Source organism: Gossypium hirsutum, chromosome A09, assembly GCF_007990345.1.
Source record: "Gossypium hirsutum isolate 1008001.06 chromosome A09, Gossypium_hirsutum_v2.1, whole genome shotgun sequence".
NCBI lineage: Eukaryota > Viridiplantae > Streptophyta > Magnoliopsida > Malvales > Malvaceae > Gossypium > Gossypium hirsutum.
The window spans coordinates 58,144,222-58,151,901 of record NC_053432.1 but is presented as its reverse complement, the minus strand read 5'-3'; the positions used below and the strand labels follow the sequence as shown (position 1 = coordinate 58,151,901).

The 7,680-nt window shown below is 32.4% G+C and overlaps 1 non-coding gene across 1 annotated transcript; it reads right to left on the bottom strand.

Annotated features, from left to right (window-relative positions):
• Window positions 1–4,048: 4,048 nt before the first annotated feature.
• Window positions 4,049–4,155, bottom strand: LOC121206798 (small nucleolar RNA R71). The gene has a single exon (XR_005901971.1). It is a non-coding gene; the product is annotated as a small nucleolar RNA R71 (small nucleolar RNA).
• Between the last annotated feature and the right edge of the window lie 3,525 nt (window positions 4,156–7,680).

Here is a 7,680-nt window from a genome sequence, read left to right as displayed (position 1 = left end):
AACATCTCATAAAATACGGCTCATATGGTCGTTTTGTTTCTTTCATGTGAAATTAGACTCATCATGATTCGATTACATAATTTATTCATTATTTAATTCCATTTCTACTATTTTTAGTGATTTTTCAAATTCACATCACTGCTGCTGTCAGCATCTATTTTAAGGTAAATTTTACCTATTTCATAGTTTTCCATGAATCAACTAGTAATTTGACATACATTATTTCCAAGTATAATCACGATTAGCCATGACATACGTAGCACCAATAGGACCATGATTGGCCATTCCAATGGCGAATCATTACCAAACATTTCCACACCACTTAATAACCATATCATAAGACCATATATACAAAATGATCATAATGTTATACTCAAAATATACAAGCCATTTTCGCATGGCTATACGAATATACATTACCAAAATATACTTAATCAACAACAAGGGTCAGCCCTATACATGCCATTATCAAGTTCAACTGAAGAGTACCAAAAAGTGGCTTAGATAGTGTGGATGACTTCGACTTTCACACTTCCGAGTCCGATAGCTGACGAACAAAATCTATAAAATCGAGAATTAAAGCAAAAGAATAAGCATTTCGATGCTTAGTAAGTTTTAAATAATGAAATCATTTAAAAGAATGGCATAATAATATCTAAGTTTGTTTGTTTCATCCTTTGGCCGAATAGAAAATAACTAAGGTACTACTTTTATCATTCATATCACAAAGGTGAAAGCAATATATATATCCAAGTAAATTCATTCTATAGTCGAATACGTTCATCTCACATTTCCGTGTCAATCTCATGCATATACACCTACATCTCACATTTGTGAAGTTGAACTCTCTAATTCGGAACTCATACATCATAATCAGATCATAAACGTTCGAATGATTTTAAACAATGGTCTAAGCATCCCCACCAATTTCAAAGTCATAATTTAACATAATCATATTCTCAACGAGAGTAAATTACTTACCTAGTTATCTTACTGTAAGTAACACATTGGTTTAAAATTGTTTCAACATGTATTATATGATTTCTCGTACAAATATTTACGAGTTTTCAACTCAATATTATGCCGTCACAGACGCCCTTCGGAACCAAGCCCGATTCTTAGCGCTGACTCAAAAAGCCCTTCGAGACCAAGCTCGGATTATGACATTGGCCCGAAGGCCCTTCGAAACTAGGTTCGGTTATGACACTGGCTCAAAAGCCCTTCGAGACCAAGCTCGGATTATGACACTGGCTCAAAAGCCCTTCGAGACCAAGCTCGAATTTAAACCCCGATTAACATTCACACATATATGCATATATATATAATTGCTTTATCAAATCATAAGCTAAGTTCCATTACTTAAAGACTTACCTCGGATGTTGTCGAACGATTTCAACAGCTATTCGATCACTTTTTCCTTTCCCCTATCCAACTTTGACCCCCTTGCTCTTGAGCTAAATAAGTATAAATAGAGATGTTTAATATTTTGATCAATAGTGTTTACTTATTATTCACATTCGGTAATCAAATATCCATCTCATTTTAATATATTATCATTACCACAATTAGTCTTAAACCTACCGATTTCATAACTAATATATGTTCATACACAAATGTTACTTTCACCAAATGCTCTTGTAATTAAAGTAATAACTTATCAATCGACTATCAAAACCAAATGTCATTATATTACTAGATATACATGCACCCACATACATAAGCTCAATAATCATAATATAACATCATGTAATTATATTATTTATGTGGCCGAATATACTTACCATGTTCATAAACACTCTTCAACGATTTATTTTCTTTAGTCAAACACATAATTTTCCATCTCAAAATTTATTTTCCTACTAATTTAACTTACTCCGAGGTTGAATGCTACTTTAGCATTAAGCTTATATTCTCTTCGTTATTAAGTAATTGTTCATAGCTCAACTAGCATCCATTTTCGATTTAACAGAAAAATTCATAACCGAATGTTGTTTATCTTAAGCTATCATTATATTATCAAAATTGAATTAATTAAACTCATATAAGCACTATCAAAACCAAAATCTATGTCTAGCATTACTCAAGGTTTATACTAAAAAAAAATCAATTACAAAGCCGAATTTGTTCAAGTAACTCAACAAATCCACATTCATCTATTTCATGTACAAATACTAACACTTAAGTATTAACTAGTTCAACTTCAAATAACCACAAAAAAAAAAAACAACAATCTAACCCCTTAATTTCTACTATGGCCGAAAGCTTAAGACATTACCCAACTCAAAATTTTGTCATGGGTTAAGCAAAGAACTTAAGAACTAACTCAAAATATACTAAAATTTCAAGAATTAGCATGAAATACTCACCTTATTTTGAGTTCAAGATCACCGAATGGTTGTTCTTTTCTTTCTTTAGAATCAGCTAGGAAGAAACATGGATGAAGACTTTGTTTCTTTCACCCATTTCCTTCCTTTAATTATTATTTCTTTATTTTATTACATTCATCCATGATAATATGGCATCTAGCTAATTAAAGTTAATAGAAAATTCATATTTGATTATATAATTTGTAGCATGGCCGGCCACTACCTATAGTTTGGCTAATTTGACATGCAAGTACAAGCACTTTCCAACATATATTAATAGGCCACTTTAGCATTTGCCTAGCACATTTCTAAATTTTCTCATACAAGTCCTATTTAATAAATTTCACATGCTATATACAAATTTTAAGCATGAATTTTTCACACATGCATATTCATATATAATAAGCATCAAATATGACTGTTAATTATTTTTATGACTCGGTTTCGTGGTACCGAAACCACTTTTCAACTAGGGTCAAATTAGGGCTGTCACACCTAGGGTGTTAATTAGAGAAAGGTCTCAATTATTCAATCTAGGGATTCTATGTTATTAGTCTTGAATAGGGATAATAACATAACTTGGGGATCTCTACGGAACAAGTTAAATGAATAAATCGTTCGATTCAGAGCCAGAATAACAAGTACAGTCTAGGTGGATTTTTCCTTAGGTATTGTCTTAATTCAATAGATTTTCCCAAAAGCAATTCCCCAATTCTATTCTCTGTGAGTTCTTAGTTTAGATAATTAGTTAGTTAAAACAAAACCCCATAATTTTTAGGATAGATAATAAAAAGATAGTCATTACTAGTACTTTTAGTTCCTTGGGGTTCGACAATCCGGTCTTGCTAAAACTATACTACTGTTCGATAGGTACACTTGCCTACATCGCGATAATAGTTAGTTTCAAGAACGATTAATTATAAATATTTAAAACCTATCACGAAATAACGCAATCAAGTTTTTGGCACCGTTGCCGGGGAACTAAGATATTAGGAACGCTCAATTTTTATTACTTTAGCCATTTAATTTTCTTGCAATTTAATTTAATTTAATTATTATTATTACTTATTAATTTACTTTTTCCTTTTCTTGGCAGGTTTTTATAGTTTATGACTAGAAGAAACCCGTCAGGGCCACTACTTTTTGACGAAGAAATCGATCGCACGGTTCGCAGAAACCAAAGAGAAATAAGGTGAAACTTAAGATACACAGAGAACGAGCAAAAGGACGATTCTCAACCCCCAACCGAAGAGATGGCTGAAAACCAAGGCAATCAGCTACCTCCTACAATTGCGGCCAATCAAAATCCTGCTCCACGCATTATGTATGATTATGCTAAACCTTCTTTAACAGGAACTGAATTGAGTATAGTTAGACCTGCTGTAGCTGCAAATACTTTTGAACTGAAACCTAACACAATTCAAGTGATACAACAGTTTGCTCAGTTTGATGGTTTGTAGGATGAAAATCCCAACGCTCACTTAGCAAACTTTTTGGAACTATGCGATACATTTAAAATCAATGACATTTCTGATGATGCCATACGTCTTCGGTTATTCCCCTTTTCATTAAGGAACAAGGCTAAACAGTGGTTGAACTCGTTACCACGAGGGTCAATTACTACTTGGGAACAAATGACTGAAAAATTTTTACTAAAATATTTTCTGCCGGCTAAAACGGTTAAATTACGTAATGATATCTCTTCTTTTGTGCAGATGGATTTAGAAACACTCTACGATGCATGGGAGAGATACAAAGACCTTTTGAGAAGGTGCCCCCACCATGGGTTATCGCTTTAGCTTCAGGTTCAAACATTCCATAACGGCTTAAATCCTTCGACTCGACAAATGGTTGACGCACCTGCTGGCGAAACCATTAATAATAAAACACCTGAAGATGCTTATGAGTTCATAGAGGAAATGTCACTGAATAACTATCAGTGGCAGGTCATGAGGACAAAGCCAACGAAAATAGCTAGTGTTTATAATGTCGATTCGGTTTCCATGCTCTCTAATCAAGTAGAACTCTTGAATAAGAAAATTGATGGTTTTCTTAGTTCTTCACAGGTTCACCTAGTGATGCAGTGCAAAGCAAGTGGAGGTGGAACAATCCATTCGGAATACCAACCTTATGGCCACAACATGGAGAACGTGTGACAGCCCCAATTTGGCCCTAGTCGGAAAGTGTTTCGGGACCACAAAATCGAGTCATAAAAATAATTAACCGTTATAATCTATGCTTACTGTATGTGTACATGCACGTGTGAAAGTTTCATGTTTTAATTTTATCATTTGTATGTGAAATAGATTAAATAGGACTCATGTGAAATAAATGTGAAAGATGATAGGTTAATCTCAAAGTGGTGTAATAATGCATGTTAGAAAAAGGATGGGTTTGCATGTCAAATATCCATTTTTGACAAGTAGTGGCCGGCCATGATGAAGTGATATATAAAAATATGTATTAATTATTAGTTAATGGCTTTATATTTTATAGTATAGATGAATAAAATGAAAATAATAATAGAAAGAATGGTGAAGAAAACAAAGTCTTAACTTTGTTCTTCTTAGCCGAACCAAAAGGGAGAAAAAGGGGAGCAAACATTCGGCCATTTGAAACCTAAGGAAGGTTAGTAAATCAAGTTAGATTTTTGAAATTCTAGTTTGTTTTAGGTTACTCATCATGCTACTTACTTAGCCCATGCCAAAACTTTGAATTTGGATGGTTGAATTGAACATTCGGTTATGGTAGATAAGGAAGGAATTTGATTTTTATCTTTAAGTTTTGATGAAGAAATTGTTGATGAAAGAAGTTGATCTTATTAAAAACTATAATTTATAATACTCATAGGTGTAATAGCTGAACATAGACTTTGCTTAATGTCTTGAACAAATGCCGATTAGGTGTTTTGAAATGGATAAATTAGGTGCTTGATTTCCTAAAGGTTCGGCATAGTACATGATATTTTGTTAGTATGATTTCGAAGAATTTGAGTAATGTTATGTATAAGTAAAATTATTAGGTACGGTCTTGGTGGTATATATGTACAATTTATCTATTTAGCTAATAATATCTAGGGTGATAAATAATTAAATAATATGTATACAAAGAATGTGTGAAAGAGTGAATTGGCAATAATCTCTTTAGGATAGCAGCAGTAAAGTGATTTTGGAAAAATCACTATAAATTGTGGGAGTTGAGTTCGAAGCTAAATAAATTATGTAATTAAAGCTTGATGAGTCTAGTTTCTTATAAAAGAAACTATAAAAGCAAAAGAATTGCCGATAATGAGATAATTGAAGTAATGTGGGACATAGTCAAAATGACTTCTAGATCCCCTGTTCTGTTTTTATAAAATCACTATAAAACGTATAAAAATATTCAAATGATGAAATTTATATGCTTAGACTCCTTAATGAGTATAGTTTCAAATGAAATAAACAAGGACATGTTTTGAATTCTGTACAATGAGAAATTTATTTCGTAGTGAAGAGTGGTCAGATTAGTCAAACAGTAAAACAAGGGAAACTTTAAGAAAAATCTGGTATTGATTGGCCAAACTAAAAATTCTAAAAATTTTATGGATAAAAGATATATGAGTCTATTTTCAGGGAAATTTACAACAATTGATTTTGAGTTTCGTAGCTCCAGTTATAAATAATTTAGTGACTATTGCTCAGGAAGACAGCTTATTGTGAATTTGTGAATATGAGGTAATCATTGATAAAAATTTGTTAAGGAGTTGCTTAATGTTTTCTTATAAGCTTACTATAATCTGTATGTGTGAAAGTTGAATATATATGTATTATATTCTAAAAATAATATTTGAATAGTCGATTAATGATTAGTTTAAAATTTGTTGAATTAAAGCTCAAGAGCATAAGGTGCAATTTCGAATAAGGGAAAAGAGAAAGCAATCGAGTAGCCTATCCGCAGTTGTTCAATTAAATCCGAGGTAAGTCTTTGAGTAATGGAAGTTAGCTTATGATTTGATTAAACAATGTTATATATTTATATATATAGCACAATAAATAAATTGTGACCCGATGGTTTCTCTTGATTTACATATTGAAATAAATGGGTAGTGCATCGGCTTGTAGTCGAATGGTTATAGAAAATCATGTAGAGTAGAGAAACAGAATCGTGTTATTTGTATGAGCTGTTGAGCCGAAAATGGAATGATGGATAATCATGTTGTGTTTGTGATCTAATAATGTAAATGAATTGTTAATGATTTATAATATAAATATATTTTGTGCATGACAATTGAGGATTTTATCCGGGTTAAGTCCCGAAGGCATTCGTGCTGGTTGTTATTTCTGGGTTAAGTCCCGAAGGCATTCGTGCTGGTTGCTATTTCCGGGTTAAGTCCCGAAGGCATTTGTGCTCGTTGTTACATCCAGGCTAAATCCCGAAGGTAATTGGGTTGGAAATGTGCGATCTTGTCGTAATAATTTCTATTGATGGGCTTACAACCCTAAGATGATCAGGTATGCACCGTATATACATTGAAATTAAGTTAAGATTGACTATGAGCATATAAGTATATGGGTTGAAGTGTGAAGGAACATAAGTATGTGATTTTTTCGTATCTGCATTTATTTAGCCTTGTAATCAAATTAGATGTATTCGGCATAATTATGAGGTTAGTTGGGTAAAAAGAGATTATCTACATGATACAAATTCATGTTTAAGGAAAAATTTATGATGACATGTATGAACAATAGGGGTATATTTAATCATGAATACATTTAGTCAGAAAGATGATGAGCCTTATGAATGCTATGCTTTAGTTATAAATGATTTCATTACTTAAGACTTACTAAGCATCGAAATGCTTACTCTTTTTGCCTTCATTCCCTGTTTTATAGATTTTGTTCGTGAACTATCGGACTCAGGAGATCCAAAGTCGAAGTCGTCCACACTATCTAAACCTTTCGGTACTCTTGTAAATGAACCTTGATAATGGCATGTATAGGATTGACTTTTGATGTTAATTACGTATCTTTTTGGTGATGTATATATGTATAGCCATGCGAAAATGGCTTGTTAAGTTATTATATGCGCTCCACATAATTAATGTGTATGTGTGGATGATAATCGATTAATGTTTTAAATGTTTTGATGTGAATTAAACTGAGGAATGAATTAATGTACTATTTAAATTGAGAAGATTGCTTTGCATAGTGTATAAATGAAATTCGAATTCAAAGGTATGCTATCGGAAATTACCTGAGTATTGTCAAATGAATTTTCGTACTTATTTGGTAATATTCCTTACCCCTCCGGCGATGGATACGAGTTAGGGGTGTTA